This window comes from Nicotiana attenuata, unplaced genomic scaffold (assembly GCF_001879085.1).
Source record: "Nicotiana attenuata strain UT unplaced genomic scaffold, NIATTr2, whole genome shotgun sequence".
NCBI classification, from domain to species: Eukaryota; Viridiplantae; Streptophyta; class Magnoliopsida; order Solanales; family Solanaceae; genus Nicotiana; species Nicotiana attenuata.
The window spans coordinates 121,229-136,546 of record NW_017670683.1 but is presented as its reverse complement, the minus strand read 5'-3'; positions in this window follow the sequence as shown (position 1 = coordinate 136,546).

The following is a 15,318-nucleotide window of genomic DNA, read 5'->3' as shown; positions in this document are numbered from 1 at the left end:
ATTCTTCTTACTGACGTCCCTTTTCCTAGGGCACTGTGTTTCATGCCACGCAGGTGTAGATAGGCGAGGTGAGGATGATCCACTGTAGGCTGCCTCCAAATATCAGCTTTTGGTTGGTGAGCTCCACATCTTCCTGGAGTATTGCCGAGTCACGTTCTATATATGTTACTTTGTATTATGAAGATGTCGGGGACCCTGCCCAACTTATATTTTATGATCATGTTTTCTTAGAGGTTTTGCATACATTGTGTCTTGTGTATAGCTTTAGGTATGACATGTCAACGGCCTTGTCGGCCCCTATGTATCTATATAAATCTTTTTGAATTAGATATACGAGTTAAGTTCTAAAATTGTTAATTATATATATAAATGTGGCCTATCATGGCCGTGACGAGTCTTATAGAAAAAAAAGGTACGTGGCGCTCGGTTGAGTAGGCACCGGGTGCCCGTCGTGGCCCTCTGATTTGGGCTGTGACAAAGTGGTATCAGAGCAGTTCTGTCCCAGGGTTGTCTGCAAGCCGTGTCTAGTAGAGTCTTGTTTATAAATGCGTTGTGCACCACGTTGTATAAACAGGAAACTACAAGGCATTTAGGGACCGGTTACCCTTCCTTCTTGATATTAGATCGTGCAATAGAGCAGAGTCGTAGGGAATAAAGCCCTTGACTTTTGACTTGTTTTATATATACACCGATGCCTATGACCAGGAAAGCTATAGCTAGTCAGAAGGGTAAAGCAGTGGCAGATGAGGGCATGAGTAGAGCACCAATATCTAGTGAGGGTCAGAGTGAGACCCCGAGGGAAAGTGTGACACCCTCGTATAGTTCTCCGATTTTGCCAGCACCCGAGGAGACGAGGGGGAACCCAGTATCTCCACCTGTTGCTCATGATGAGGATATGGATATGCGGAGTGCAGTACGATTGTTGACTAGGTTGGTAGCCGCTCAGGCTCAGCGCCAGGTAGGTATAGGTGTTGGTTACATTGACAGGGCTATTAGCGCGAGAATTCGAGACTTCATCAACCTGGACCCTCCAGTGTTCATCGGATCCAACAAAGATGAGGACCCACAAAACTTTATTGATAGGATGCCGAGGACTTTGAGGGTGATGCATGCATCAGACACTCAGTCAGTAGAGTTGGCCTCTTACCGATTGCGGGATGTTGCAGTTCAGTGGTATGAAACTTCAGAATTGTCTAGAGGGACAAATGCATCTCCAGCAGTATGGGAACAGTTCTCAGGGGTTTTCTTGCATCATTACTTGCCGGAAGAGATTCGTCAGGCAAGGGTAGACAGGTTCTTGGCTCTTAGACAGGGGTATATGAGTGTGTGGGAGTATAGTCTCCAGTTTGATTCCTTGGCGAGGTATGCCCCTCGATTGTGGCTGAATGAGTGACCGAGTGCATCGGTTTGTGGTAGGACTTGGGCCGCACCTGATTAATGAATTCTCCACGGCCGCTCTGCTCGATGGTATGGATATTTCCCGCATCCAGGCTTATGCTCAGAATTTGGAGGATCGGAAACGAAAGCAATACGAGAATCGTGATGAGGGTCAGCATAAGAAGGCTAGGTCTGCTAGGCGACTTGAGGATTTTCCGGGCAATCCTATGTCACCATATCCTGTTGAAAGTGTACGACAGTTGTAGAAGCCGTATTATGAGGGATCTGTCTATTCTTAATCAGGTCAGGGCTCTAGAATTTTGGGTTTTCAGAATCGGAGGGATTCAGAGCAGATGAGGGCGCCTCCTCCGCGGTACAGTCAATGTGATAGAGCTCATTCTAGACAATGTCGTCAGGGATCTAATGTATGCTATACTTGTGGAGACCCTAGTCATTACATAAGGGATTGTACTATGAATGCTAGAAGCAGGATGGTTCAGCCCACCAGATCTATAACAGTCTCCTCCTCTTCAGTACGCCCTCAAGAGCGAGGCCCTCAGGCATCAGCTGGTAGAGGTAGAGGTAGGGGTGGAGCATCTAGCTCCGGCGGTAGTCAGAACCGCATATATTCTTTGGCAGGTCGTCAGGACCCAGAGGCTACACCGGATGATGTATCAGGTATTGTGACTATTGGTAATGTTCGATCTTATTAAAGCAAATTGTCCAGTTAATATGATTAATATAAGAGTAAGTTGGCATTACGTCTGAATGGTTAAGGGAAACCAAGGCTAGCTTGAAAGCAAATCATGAACCCGGTTATTAAGATTACAACTAATAAGTGTCAGCGCCTAGAAGATAGATTTACAGAATCATAGGTGATGAATGGATTAGGAAGTAGTTTTAGGGAGGGACGACATCCTGACCCCGTGAGAGCCTGATATTTGTTTCATTGGAGTTTAGCTCGGGAAGATATATACATTTATAATAGATGGGTATGTATGTATATCTTGCAAGTTTAAACATTCGAGGACGAATGTATCTAAGGGGGGAAGAATGTTACATCTCGCATTTTTATACGTTAAAGTTTCGTCTTCAGTTGATGGACGTAGACTCGGGGATGAGATTTTCTTGAGATTATAAGCATTAGGCTATTTCAAACATGTGGTGAGTAAATTCGTGATGGAAAGAAGGCAAGCAAATAAAAGAAAATGAGTTTCGTTGAAGGTTGTCGATTTGGGATAAACTACGGGCTAAGCGATAATCCCCGATATTTATGGACTAGTACCATACAAGGTACCATATGACCATGTTAGTATGATGTATAAAGTGTATCAAAATAAGTAGAATTTTAAGTAATTTAAGATAATATTTAATTATAGGAGTAATTGGATTAATTACCGGGTAACGGGACATTACCTAATTGCCTAATAAGTGATAAAGATTAAAGAAAACCCCACCCCACCCCACGTGGCAGCATGCCAATTTTTGACCAAATGACTATTAATTGTCTTTTGGTTAGGTGGCAAAAAAGACTTGTAAGTAATACCCTTCATTTCTATTATCTAAAAGACAAGGACTTCAATCAGAAGGAAAAAGTTAGCAAATCTTATAACTTTGCAACGTGACCTCTTGCAACAAAAAAAGGAAAATCCGGCGAGAATTATTGAAACTTTAGCAACGTAAAAATTTTGCGATTCTGAAGGAGTACAGTGCAACCTTTTTTAAGAATATCATACGGATTTTTCCCTATTCCAGGTATGTTAAGGCTATCCTTCTTTCTTTTGGCATGATCCAAGCAACGATACGTAAACGTAATGTTATTCCATAAATGGTTCTACTCTTAGAAGTTAAGGTTGCGTATGTTATTCATTCCTGTAAAGTGAATTTGAAGTTAAGCTTTTGAAACGTTAGGGGTTTAACTGATAAAGATGAACAAATATTGATCGGGCTGATGGTTAGAAACTGGAAAGCAAATATCATCTGTTTTGCGGGAACAAAAATGAAGAATGTAGAAACCTAATATGTTTGTTACAAAACTAATACTTCCTTAATACTGTTCCTATCAATCAAAATTCTATATGTAACTGGTGAAATTTGATGGTTCATTTTTGAATCTTCTGCTATCTACTTAAGTTCTTGTCATGGATGATAATGTTAGTAATTTGTAAGTATTAGTGGTGGTGACCATAAGTGCAATTTGTTAGAATGAAGTGAAAAGTAGTACTACTTGTTAAAAGTAGGACCTTTTGCTAATTTTGTATACGGCAAAAATCGGAGAGTCCGATTTTATTATCACTATGACATTCCATATCCTGTCTCCAGAAACCTTGAGGCACGGTTCGAGGTCCGACCCCGAGGGTTCCCTATGCTCGATCTCGGGGCAGCGCAAATCGGTGGCTATCATGGACAAGCGGGAAATTCCCAAGGCACGTGGTCAAAGCTGACAACGCCTGCAAGAATAATATAGGTCTGTAACAGACCATTAAATAGCTGTACCAGCTACGTTTCTTTGTAATAATTATACATGTACCATATTGGAATTCCCCCTCCTATATAAAGGGGACCCTTATCATTTTGTAACGGGCATAATATTCAATACAAGAACAAGAACATTCTCTGCTCTCTAACTTAAACATTCTCCATTGTCTTTCCTTTGATTTATTGCTTACATTTATTGTGTTTCATTGATTGTTTCTTCATTTATTACTCATCATTGATCATAAAGAGTCATTGTTAAGGCCCTTGGAACTGTTAGTCTTTCATCAATCATCCCCTGTCAAGCTCATTAGCTCAACCTCGAGGCCTAGCTTAGGCCAGTCCGAGACCCCGATTTACGGCCATTCGGTTTGCTTAACATTCTGTCCTCAAGCTCTTATCTCATTTTCCTGATTCACACTTAGCATCTATCGCCTAAGTACTAGCATTAAAATAAATCACGTATTTTTAGAACCACAAAATCAAATTTAATTGTAATTACCATTTTCAAGGTAAACAGTTTGGCGCCCACTGTGGGGCTAAAAATAATAGTGATTGTTTTCGTGTTGGTTTATTGAAAACACAAGTTATTTTTCACACTTGTTCTTGTCCAAGAATCTTTGATGTCAGGTCAAAATGTCTAACTCAGTAAATGCATATGAAAACAACGGTCCTGAGGACCATGTAGATAATGGTGTAGCTGTTCTAGGAGCCAGTGTACCAATGCGAAACCCTGAGGACGCACCAGAACCAATCCCCGTGGATGTGGGCTCACGCAACGCCTAACACGTCGATATAAGCTCCCACACTAACGGGAGCATACCCCAAGAAAACCAACAGGAAGCTCGAAAAATTCCAGCCCGGGAGGAACGGAACGGGAAACCCTCAGCACATCGTTCATATGATCATTGGGGGAGGGGGGGGACCGACGTTCCTCAGGGACCCGTGATCAAGCGGGCAAAAGTTTTCGCCGCAACAGAAGGGCAAATTCGGGGCCGCATGCCCAAGGACATCCTTGCATTCAGTGAAGAGGACTTTGAGACCTTGTCTCATCCACATAACGATGCGCTGGTAATTTTATTTCTCTTGAATAACATTCAAATTAAGTGTGTACTCGTGGATCCTGGTAGCTCGACCAACGTAATTAGGTCGACCTGGTAGAACAGCTCGAACTGCTCGATCAAATCATACCTACCTCCCGAGTCCTTAACGGCTTCAACATGGCCGGCGAAGTAACGAAGCGGGAGATCACTCTCCCGGTCAACGTGTCCGGTACAGTGCGAAATGCCAAATTTCATGTCATCGAAGGTGACATGAGGTACAATGCATTGCTTGGAAGGCCATGGATACACAACATGAGGGCAGTACCGTCAACTCTTCATCAGATGATGAAGTTTCCAGCATAAGACGGTATAAATACGGTATATGGAGAACAACATGCGGCGAAGGAGATATTCGCGGCTCACGGGGAGGCACCAACTTCCATACCCTCTACCTCGGAGGAGCCGGAGGGCAAACAGACCCCCGAGGATGATGAAGAAGACTTCCTCGCTCCCTGAACCTTCGTTGCCCCCGAAGAATCGGATGCAACAAAATCAACAATCGAAGATCTGGAGTAAGCTGTTTTGATCGAGCATCTCCCAGATCGGAAGGTATACCTGGGAACGGGGTTAACCCCTGAACTCAGGAAAAAATCATCAATTTCTTATTAATAACATTGATTGCTTTGCGTGGCCCCATTTAGATATGAGAGGGATCCCGCCGAAAATAACCACCCATCAACTAAGTGTCGACCCCAGGTTCAAACCGGTGAAGCAAAGAAGACCTCAGTCCGAGGTAATACACGCGTTCATCAAGGATGAGGTAACAAAACTCCTCAAAATAGGGTCTATTAGGGAGGTAAAATATCCCGAATGGTTGGCCAATGTGGTGGTAGTTCCCAAAAAGGGGAATAATTTAAGAATGTGCGTAGATTATAAAGACTTAAATAGAACGTGCCCCAAAGATTCATTCCCGTTGCCCAACATCGACCGCTTGATCGATGCCACGGACGGCCACGAGATCCTCACCTTTCTCGACGTCTACTCAGGGTATAGTTAAATTCAGATGAACCCCGAGGATAGGGAAAAAACTTCGTTCAACATGAAGTACGGTATGTACTGCTACAATGTGATGCCCTTCGGGCTAAAAAATGCGGGAGCCACGTACCAACGCCTAGTTAATAAGATGTTCGAACACCAAATAGGCAATTCCATGGAAGTTTACATTGATGATATGCTAGTTAAGTCCCTGCGCGCAGAAGACCATTTGACTCAATTTTAGGAGACATTCGACATCCTCAGAAGTTACAACATGAACCTCAATCCCGAGAAATGTGCCTTCGGAGTGGGTTCGGGCAAATTCTTAGGCTTCATGGTGTCAAACAGGGGGATTGAGATCAACCCTGATAAAATCAAAGCCATTGAAAAAATCACGATGGTAAACAATGTGAGGTCGTGCAACGGCTGACCGGGCGAATAGCAGCCTTGGGCCGATTCATATCGAGGTCATCAGACATGAGTCATCATTTCTTCTCCTTACTCAAAAAGAGAAACAACTTCGAATGGACTCCGGAATGCCAACGTGCCTTAGAGGAGTTGAAGCGATATCTGACAAACCCACCTTTACTCCACACCCCAAAGGAGGATGAAACGCTGTATTTGTACCTGGCCGTATCCGAGGTAGCGGTAAGTGGTGTGCTGGTTCGAGAAGAACAAGGTATGCAATTCCCTGTCTATTATGTAAGTCGGACCCTGGGAGATGCCGAAACCAGGTATCCGCACCTAGAAAAATTAGCTCTTGCTTTGATAAGCGCATCTCAAAAATTGAAGCCTTATTTTCAATGCCATCGTATTTTTGTTTTAACGACATATCCTCTCCGAAGCATACTGCATAAGCCCGAATTACCGGGCCGACTGGCCAAATGGCCCATCTAACTCGGGGGGGGGGGGGGGGTTATTATATTGAGTATCAACCCCAAACGGCTATCAAGTCCCAAATTCTGGCAGATTTTGTAGCCGAGTTTACGCCCGCCCTCGTGCCCAAGGTAGAGAAAGAACTTCTACTAAAAACGGGCACATCTTCGGGGGTATGGACTTTGTTCACTGATGGTGCCTCGAACGTGAAAGGGTTCGGGCTCGGCATAGTTCTGAATCCACCTACAGGCGGCATGATTAGGCAATCTATAAAAACTGCAAAGTTGACTAACAACGAAGACGAGTATGAGGCAATGATTGCAGGTCTGGAATTGGCCAAAGGCCTAGGAGCGAAAGTCATCAAAGCAAAATGTGATTCCCTTTTGGTGGTAAATCAGGTAAATGGGAACTTCGAGGTTCGAGAAGACAGGATGCAAAGATACTTAGACAAAATTCAAGTCACATTGCACCGCTTCAAAGAATGGACTCTGGTCCACATACCTCGAGAGCAGAATGGCGAGGTCGATGCCCTCGCCAACCTGGGATCATCTGTCGAGGAAGATGACATACTTCCCAGGGCTGTTGTTCAACTATCCAAATCAGTGATCGAGGGAGGCCATGCCAAGATCAACTCCACTAGCCTGACATGGGATTGGAGAAATAAATATATCAATTATTTGGAAAATGGGAAGCTACTCGCGGACCCAAAAGAGTCGAGGGCCCTGCGAACCAAAGCAGCCCGATTCTCACTCGACGGAAATGGAACTCTATATAGAAGAACCTTTGATGGCCCCCTAGCAGTATGCCTGGGATCGGGGGACACAGATTACGTGCTCCGAGAAATCCACGAGGGCACCTGTGGGAATCACTCCGGTGCCGATTCCTTAGTCCGAAAGGTGATCAGAGCAGGCTACTATTGGGACAGCATGGAGAGAGACACCAAAGAATTCGTCCGAAAATGCGACAAATGCCAGATATTTGCACCAATGATTCACCAACCCAGTGAACAGCTACATTCAGTCTTGTCACCATGGCCGTTCATGAAGTGGGGGATGGACATCGTCGGACCCCTACCAACGGCACCAGGTAAAGCTAGATTTATTTTATTTATGACTGACTACTTCTCAAAATGGGTGGAAGCGCACGCCTTCGAGAAGATAAAAGAAAAAGAAGTCATTAACTTCATTTGGGATCATATCATGTGCCGATTTGGAATTCCCCCCGAGATAACATGTGATAACGGGAAGTAGTTCATCGGAAGCAAAGTAACAAAGTTCCTCGAGGACCACAAAATCAAAAGGATACTGTCAACACCCTACCACCCATGTGCAAACGGTCAAGAGAATCGTGTCCGCATAGAATAATCGAACCCTCGACGGCGAAAACATGTATACTTGTACCAAGTAATCAAAAGAGTATCTTTTATAGTCAAAACGCTTCGCGCTTCAAAGAAGTTTGCTATTTTTACAAGAAACGGCCCCAGGGACAAGAATTTCCCGAACACTCGGGAACTTACATCAAAAACTCGAAGCCATAAGTCCTCCGGGCCGGAAACTTCGACCTCATAAGCCCTCAATGAGGCAACATCAAGTTTAATGGAAACGGCCCCAGGGCCAAAAATTTCCCGAACAGCCGGGAACTTACATCAAAAACTCGAAGCCGTAAGACCTCCGGGCCGGAAACTTTGAGCTCATAAGCCTCAATGAGGCAACATCAAGTTTACAAGAAACGGCCCCAAGGCTAGAAATTTCCCGAACACTCGGGAACTTACATCAAAAACTTGAAGCCGTAAGACCTCCGGGCCGGAAACTTCGAGCTCATAAGCCCTCGATGAGGCAACATCAAGTTTAGAAGGAACGGCTCAAGAGCCAAAAATTTTCGATGTCTCGGGGACTGTCGCCGACTGTCACCCCATCGAGCTATCAGAAACTCAAGGCCATAAGACCCCAAATGGGCAACCTCGATCCCGAAAGCCCTCCATGTGGCAATGCTAGAAAATGTAAGACCTCCATGAGGCATTATCAACAGGATAAGACCTTCATAAGGCAACCTCGAGCTCATAAGACCTCTATAAGGCAACCTCGAGCTCATAAGACCTACATAAGACAATACCAAATCTGTAAGACCTCAAGCAAGGTATGAATTATACTTTTGCCAAGTAACCTATCTGTAAGACCTCAAGCAAGGCATGTTCAAATTCATAAGACCTCACAAAAGGCATAATCCCGATCTTAAAGTCAAGGCTATATATTCGAACTTGTAAGACCCCTAAAAAGGCATACCCTCGATATAGATGCTGAGGCTACCTCACTCGGGGACTAAAAGGCTATAGCCAAACACAATGACTACGGTCACAAGGCTCCGGCCAAACTAACGCGATTCGGGGACGCTCGATCGTCGCCATAAAATCACAGGCCTTCAACTACTTCGAAAATACTTCGAAAAGAACCGGTTAATCAGGAAACCCTCGGCATAAGCAAAAGAGCTTCGCTCATGTCAGCTCCAAACAATGAAAAGGCTTCAAAACAATTCAGCCATCAAGAGAAACCTCCCGAGGTACTCATTTATCGTTACATAACAGCTCACAATCGAGGTTCTTATCGAACCGTCGAAGAGTCGGACGAACACAAAAACTTCAAAAAGTCTTTAACGAGGGAAAAAGTAAAGCCTATATTAGAGGGCGTACCGACCCAACGCATAAGAGCCTAAGGGCCAGCTTAAAAGAGCCTCAGGGCCAATTAGAGGTCGTACCGACCCAACGCTTAAGAGCCCGAGCGCCAGCCTATATTAGAGGCCGTACCGACCCAACGCGTAAGAGCCTAAGGACCAGCTTAAAGGAGCTTCAGGGCCGATTAAAGGTCGCACCGACCCAACGTGTAATAGCCTAAGGGCCAGCTCAAATAGCCTCAGGGCCGACTTTTGGACCTGAAGGTTGATGAACTCAAGACGAAACTTGACTCAGGGACTAAGCCCTAAACGGTCAACTTTTGACCGTTACAAATCGCTCAGCAGTAGCAAGAACCTAAGGGTTTAATTTGAGGTCCAAAATTTCTGACCAATTGTTAACAAGCGTCACAGTTTGTTCCTAAAAAGCAAAGGAAAAACGAGAAATGATGAAAAATGAAAGGCTTTTTACATACATATTGAAAGTTCACAAGGGTGCATTTACAAGGCCTATGCCTAAAGCCCTTACAAGGGAGAGAGCAAATAAAACCCTAATCTACCACGGGGGGTTGTGCCTTCGACGGCTCCCTCGGAGGTTGTGCCTTCAACAGCTCCGGCCACGGCCGCCGGGTCTTCAACGGCCTCTTCCCTTTCGGGGATTTCGCCTTCATCTTCATCATCTTCCGAGCCACTGCCCGACTCACCTTCGGAGGTAAGCAGGCCGCAACCTCCTCTTCTAGGGTCTTCACCCTCTCGATCTCGGCGGACAAAATCGATGCCCCCTACATGTATATCCTCGAGAGCCTGTCTCCGAGATTCTAATCGGGCATGCTCCACGGTTCGGGTCAATTGCAGCTCGGCATCCTCGGGCACCTTCCTGGCCTGAGCATTTGCAGCAACATCATCCTCTTTGTACGAGGATACGAGCGCCTCGACTGCAGCCCTGACCCCGGATAGCGCAACAACCAACTTAGTGTGAAAATCTTTATACTTATTACTCTCCGCCCTCGCATTATGAACCTGATGTCAGACTGAGACCACCTACACATGGAGGGTATCTCTCTCAGAGTCTATCTCACTCACGTGCCGTTTGAGTTCGAGAATTTCAGAGTTTCTGGCTCGAAGCTCCCCCTCATTAGGACATCTTTCTTCTCAAGCTGCAAAGATCGGCCCAAAGGTGTTAAAACACTGAAGTTGGGTAAGCATGTAGACAAAAAATAACGGAAACTATATTACCTGCTCGGCGATATGAGCCCTCTCTCGGGACGCCGCCTCCAAATAATGCCGAAGGCCACGGAACTCCTCCTCCTTCTTGGTGAAAAGGGCTCTAAGTCCATCAGCTTCCGAGGTGAGCTTCCTACGCTCACCCTCGCAGCGAGTCAACTCGGCTCGAAACCTGGCAAAGGTCTGATTATAAATCACCTTGGCCTGGAAATGAAAGTAACAAAGTTAGAAAGACGAAGATCAGGGCGCCGAGCAGAATTTACGAAGAATTACCTGCTCACAGAGCTTGTCGATCTCACTGAAAATAAGTGAGGCGTGCTCAGGGTTTTTCTCGGGCACAGCAAAAAGCCTTTCAAACGCATCCTTATCTCCGATGGGCGCCCCCACATCGGAAGATTCTTGATTTTAGGCATCCTGCGTCTCCATCGGAGGTAAAGTCAGTCCCGGAGCGGAATCGCTCACTTCAATACCCCGACTGGATCAATCGGGGCCATCTCTTGTTTCTGGAGAGCTTTAGAACTAGAATCTTCCGGACCGCCTCCCGAATGCACCTCAGCTCGAGGAATATTTGCCATCAACCGGCTCAAGGACATTACCCGATGCACCCGCGAAGGCTTCTTCAACCCGAGGTAGGGCAACAACAGCATCAAGCTTCGACTTAGAAGCCACCGACTCAGCAATATGAGGGACGGTCAGGTTTTCTCCTCCCTCGGGTGCGACCGAGGAATCATCTTTCTTCTCGTCTTCAACTCGGGGACTCCCCGATACTTTTGGAGTTAAGGCTACTGAATCAGCCTTAGGTTCTTCCACTTTGGCCTTCTTGGATTTTGAAGCTCAATCGACGATTTCCTTCATTTTTTCTTCTCTTTGTCAGGTTTCAGGGTATCCCTTCCCCAGGGGGTGCTTCCCTTATCAAGGAGGCCTCTCCTAGACCTGCGCAAATACAAAATATAAACACAGGGAATGAGGGCGCAATCGGTGATAGTTCTTCTGAGAGATCCAATTACAGTGGAAGTGAGGACTCACCGTGGTTCTTGGCCACCCATCGAGCCCTAGACAGGTCGCGCCACACGCGCTCAATATATGGACAAGTCAAATCTAGCTGGCTAACCCAGCCCGAGAGATCCTTAACCGCTTCAGGGTACGTCGCGGCAGCTGCATCAGCGGAGGAAGTCAGTTCATGGGGAAATTGATCCAAAGGGAAAAGAAAATACCTAATTAGCATATCCACTGATGTTTCATATTCCGCCTTTCAGGGAATGACTTCTTCTCCACTGGAATCAGGTCCGAGGTCCTAACCCGGACAAAACGGCTCATCCATCCTCTGTTCCTAACCTCGTCAGTACAAGCAAAAAAAGGCTTTCGAGGCTCGACATTGGAGCTTAATCAGGCACCACAGAAGAGTCGGGGACTGTACATTCAGATCAGATGGTCTAGAGTGAAGGGCATCCCCTTAATCATGTTCGCAAAATATCTGATCATGTAAACAATACGCCAAAACGACGGATGAATTTGGCCGAGAGTCACTCGATATCGCTTGCAGAAGTAGATGATAACGGGGTCTATTGAAGGCGAGGATGGCTCCACCGGGACAAGAGTAAATGGATAGGTATACACACTAAGGAAGCCGCCTTGTATGTCGTTGTGTCCTCTTCCTGAGAAGGAATCTCCACCAGCACCGTGTCCCCCCAGCGGCAGTCTGTCTTCACCTTCTCGGCATCTGCTACTAAACTAATATATCAGGACATGGGTTCACATCGTCCCGGCTTCGATGAAGGCTTGTCGACTTTGAAATCAGAGGTCGTTTCGAAGGGTCCTGGGATGTATTCCTCAAGATGAGGGGGCACTGTTTCTTTGCCCTTAAACGAGCGTGAAGAAGAGGAAGGTTCATCTTCCTGCGGGACAGAGGTGGGAGTCTTTGCCATTCTTGTTAAAAGATTTCAGAGGAGAAAAGAAATTGTAATCAGAGAAAGAATGCAAGAGAGAAGTAAGAAGAACTCTTTTGAAGGCTTGATGATACAATGGAAAATAAGGGGCCTGGGAAGAAGTATTTATAGAGGCCAATCATGTACGATGGAGCAGGCCAAAAGATAGCCAACCCCTGTAATCAATTCAAAGGCTTTTCGAGGGATGTGTGGATGCGTAGCTGACGTCATGACAAAGTATCGAAGAGGCAAGAATTCGAGACCGTTTATTATCATTTTCACTCTAAGAAATGCGGAGACTATATGTATACGGCTAAAATTGGAGAGTCCGATTTTATGATCATTATGACATTCCATAGCCTATCTCCGGAAACCTCGAGGCACAGTTCGAGGTCCGACCCCGAGGGTTCCCTATGCTCGGTCTCGGGGCAGCACAAATCGGTGGCTATCATGTCAAGCGGGAAATTCCCAAGGCACGTGGTCAAAGCTGACAACGCCTGCAAGAATAGTATTGGTCTGTACCAGACCATTAAATAGCTGTACCAGCTACGTTTCTTTGTAATAATTATACATGTACCATATTGGAATTCCCCCTCCTATATAAAGGGGACCCTTATCATTTTGTAACGGACATAATATTCAATACAAGAACAAGAACATTCTCTGCTCTCTAACTTAAACATTCTCCATTGTCTTTCCTTTGATTTATTGCTTACATTTATTGTGTTTCATTGATTGTTTCTTCATTTATTACTCATCATTGATCATAAAGAGTCATTGTTAAGGCCCTTGGAACTGTTAGTCTTTCATCAATCATCCCCTGTCAAGCTCATTAGCTCAACCTCGAGGCCCAGCTTAGGCCAGTCCGAGACCCCGATTTACGGCCATTCGGTTTGCTTAACATTCTGTCCTCAAGCTCTTATCTCATTTTCCTGATTCACACTTAGCATCTATCGCCTAAGTACTAGCATTAAAATAAATCACGTATTTTTAGAATCACAAAATCAAATTTAATTGTAATTACCATTTTCAAGGTAAACAAATTTCCTGATGTAACATTGAACTCTATAGTTCTTTTGATTTATCATATTTATGGCATGTTTAGTACTGCTGAGGTACAAGGAAACTTCTACACGTGGGCAATTATGTATCATTATTTACTACCGGTTGGGCAGTCATGCATTTACCATCGAGCTACGGCCGGTTGGGCAGTTATATATTTACTACCGAGCTACGGCCGGTGGGGCAGTCATGCATTTACCACCGTTCTATGGTCGGTTGGGCAGTTACATTTTTACCACCGAGCTACGGTCCATCGAGCAGTCATGCATTTACCTCCGTGCTACGGCCGGTTGGGCAGTTACCACAGATAAGTTGGGCAGTTAACGCCACGAGAATGATGTAATTAGAACTACTATATCGTAGTTTTATTTATATATACGAATGGGTTTTATTCTACATGTTACGGCCCTAAGCGGTAAGTCAGAAGTTATAAGTTGACTCTTATCTCTCCCCGAGATAGTATCTTATTATTATTACGTTTTATTTCTACCTTACATACTCGGTACATTCTTCTTACTGACGTCCCTTTTCCTGGGGCGCTGTGTTTCATGCCACGCAGGTGTAGATAGGCAAGGTGAGGACCATCCACTGTAGGCTGCCTCCAGATATCAGCTTTCGGTTGGTGAGCTCCACATGTTCTTGGAGTATTGCCGAGTCAAGTTCTATATATGTTACTTTGTTTTATGAAGATGTCGGGGACCCTGTCCCGACTTATATATTATGATCATGTTTTCTTAGAGGTTTTGCAGACAGTGTCCTGTGTATAGCTTTAGTTATGACATGTCAACAGCCTTGTCGGCCCCGATGTATCTATTTAAATCTTTTTGAATTAGATATGTGAGTTAAGTTCTAATATTGTTAATTATATATATAAATGTGGCCTATTATGGCCGTGACGAGTCTTATAGAAAAAAACAAGGTACGTGGCGCTCGATTGAGTAGGCACCGGGTGCCCGTCGTGGCCCTTTGATTTGGGCTGTGACAAAATCATACTAATTTTCATAATTAAGTGATGAATTAAGGTGAAAAATGTATATCATAAATTAGTCATTACTTTTTCTACCCATATTTGTAAAAACATGTATCATGTATTTATTTGTTTGGATAAATACCCGATGCACATATATTTTAGCCCACTGCCCGTAATTCTTCTTTGGGTCCTTTAGGTTCAAAATATTCTACTCCGTTGCGTAGCACTCACATTTATCCTCACTACCTTGACTATTTTCTTAGTGGAATCTTTTGATTGGAAGGTTGTTTACCCGTAAAATGGTACAGTTGAATTTATAACGTGATTTATAGACAAGCGAATCAATTTGATCCCAAAATAATAAATAAATAAAATAAAATACAAGACTTAGCGTGAAAACCAAGATAAGACCGCAAACAACTTGGTTCCAGGAGCAAGGCTTCCGAAGACAGCAATAAGAATATTAATAGATAGAACATAAAGTATTATTGAGCTTAGAATAATGTGTAGCATAAGTTTGTCAGAAATTTCGTGTCTTACAATTGTTGTTGAAGTCACTATTTATAGCTACACCTAGGGAACAAGGTCCTAGGATCAAGACCATCTTAAATGCTAATTATGGGGGCCATTGATGAAGGTGTAACGGCAAGCTATGAGTGCCAAAATT